General features: G+C 32.4%; 1 non-coding gene across 1 annotated transcript; it reads left to right on the top strand.

Annotated features, from left to right (window-relative positions):
• The first annotated feature begins 1,245 nt into the window (after positions 1–1,245).
• On the top strand, positions 1,246–1,352 carry LOC112064733 (U6 spliceosomal RNA). Its single transcript, XR_002891635.1, has one exon. It is a non-coding gene; the product is annotated as a U6 spliceosomal RNA (small nuclear RNA).
• The last annotated feature ends 929 nt before the right edge of the window (positions 1,353–2,281 follow it).

The following is a 2,281-nucleotide window of genomic DNA, read 5'->3' as shown; positions in this document are numbered from 1 at the left end:
CAACAGAGAGAGAAATATGAAGTCTACACAAAGAAGTAAAAGAATCCCTTTGTATCAAATATTGGCTGAAGTTAAAAACAAATTTTATCTGATGAGTTTTAGTGTTTAGTTTTCCCAGTTTAAAGATCTCATTTAGCATAAAGGAAAACAATTATTTTAGAAAACCTGAAAAATGTCAGCTTTAGACAATCATCTGATATATTGGTATTTCTGCTGATTGATATAATGATATTGATATAGATGATCAAGTATAACTTATTTTTAAAGACAAGAACTGTCAAATAGAATGCTGGCCACAATGATTCATAATATAAGAAAGAGAGGCAGAGAATACAGATATAAAAAGTTACAAAAATTACAAGCAAAAGTAAAATAAACATATACTGAGCTGATTATGAACATGTTAAAATGCTACTGGAATAACGTGATATGTGACATCAATTTGAGATTATTTTGTGGAAAAAACTGAGTTTAAACAGTAAGGGAAGGATTACAATTTGGGGGAAGACTCGTAGTGGTATAATTACATATGTGAAGATTTATAGTCAGGAAGAGCAAATCATTAAGAACCTGGACATTTATTTATATTTATACTTAGCAATATGTTTTTAGGACACCACGTGATTTTTATATGGCATTTATTATTCTTTGCGATTTATTTCTATATCAAGTAGATGGATACCTTAGAAAATTTCAAGTATCCCAAAATTTCGATATTAATAGCTGTAGAATTTTTGAGTGACTTAAAGATAAATCAAAATCAACATGAATCTCAAAATGTAAGTATTGGTATGAACAAATATTAAACATATTAATTTAAAATATTCAAAGAGATAAAGAAAATACAAGCTAGTTCTTTCCAGACAAATGGCAGCATGGGATGAGCAAACACACACTTAGATTATATGCTTTGAGAGACACCATCAGGGCACCTACACTCAAAAAATATGATCTAGATTTCATAATCTGCCTAAATATTACTCACATTCCTCACTCGGACTAAGTCATTGAAAATTCCGATAAATATGCAAGTATCTTTTTTCTGTTAATACATAAGAAAAAATTCATGACTTACCAATTTTAAACAAGGTTAGCTCTATCTGCATACTTAGGCAATTAAAGATCAGGCTCAGTAACGAGGTTTTTGCAACTGTTTTAAAGGATCTTTGAAAACAACTGCGTTAAAGTGAATGTAGACTACTAATTTGAAATGACACACAAAATCAAAATCAAGAAGCAACTTAGGTGCTCTCTTCGGCAGCACATATACTAATATTGGAACGATACAGAGAAGAGTAGCAAGACCCTTGCGCGAGGATGACACACAAATTCGTGAAGCATTCCATATTTTTAAGAAAATTGTCCTAGGAACATACATATCGATAATTACCTTAAATATAAATGGATTAAATGCTCCAACCAAAAGACATAGACTGGTTGAAGGGATACAAAAACAAGACTCATATATAAGCTACCTACAAGAGACCCACTTCAGACCTAGGGACACACACACTGAAAGTGAGGGGATGGAAAAAGATATTCCATGCAAATGGAAATCAAAAGAAAGCTGGAGTAGCAATTCTCATATCAGACAAACAGACTTTAAAACAAAGACTACTACAAGAGACAAAGAAGGACACTACATGATGATCAAGGGATCAATCCAAGAAGAAGATGTAACAATTGTAAATATTTACGCACCCAACATAGGAGCACTTCAATACATAAGACAAATACTAACAGCCATAAAAGGGGAAATCGACAGTAACACAATCATAGTAAGGGACTTTAACACCCCACTTTCACCAATGGACAGGTCATCTAAAATGAAAATAAATAAGGAAACACAAGCTTTAAATGAGACATTAAACAAGATGGACTTAATTGATATTTATAGGACATTCCATCCTAAAACAACAGAATACACTTTCTTCTCGAGTGCTCATGGAACATTCTCCAGGACAGATCATACATCGGGTCACAAATCAAGCCTTGGTAAATTTAAGAAAACGGAAATCGTATCAAGTATCTTTTCCCACCACAATGCTATGAGACTAGATATCAATGACAGGAAAAAAATCTGTAAAAAATATAAACACATGGAGGCTAAACAATACACTACTTAATAACCAAGAGATCACTGAAGAAATCAAAGAGGAAATCAAAAAGTACCTAGAAACAAATGACAATGAAAACATGATGATGCAAAACCTATGGGATGCAGCAAAAGCAGTTCTAAGAAGGAAGTTTATAGCAATACAATCCTACCTTAAGAAACGAG

Source organism: Physeter macrocephalus, chromosome 6 (genome assembly GCF_002837175.3).
Source record: "Physeter macrocephalus isolate SW-GA chromosome 6, ASM283717v5, whole genome shotgun sequence".
NCBI lineage: Eukaryota > Metazoa > Chordata > Mammalia > Artiodactyla > Physeteridae > Physeter > Physeter macrocephalus.
Note: the sequence above shows the minus strand (reverse complement) of the source record. Positions and strands in the feature narration are given on the sequence as shown.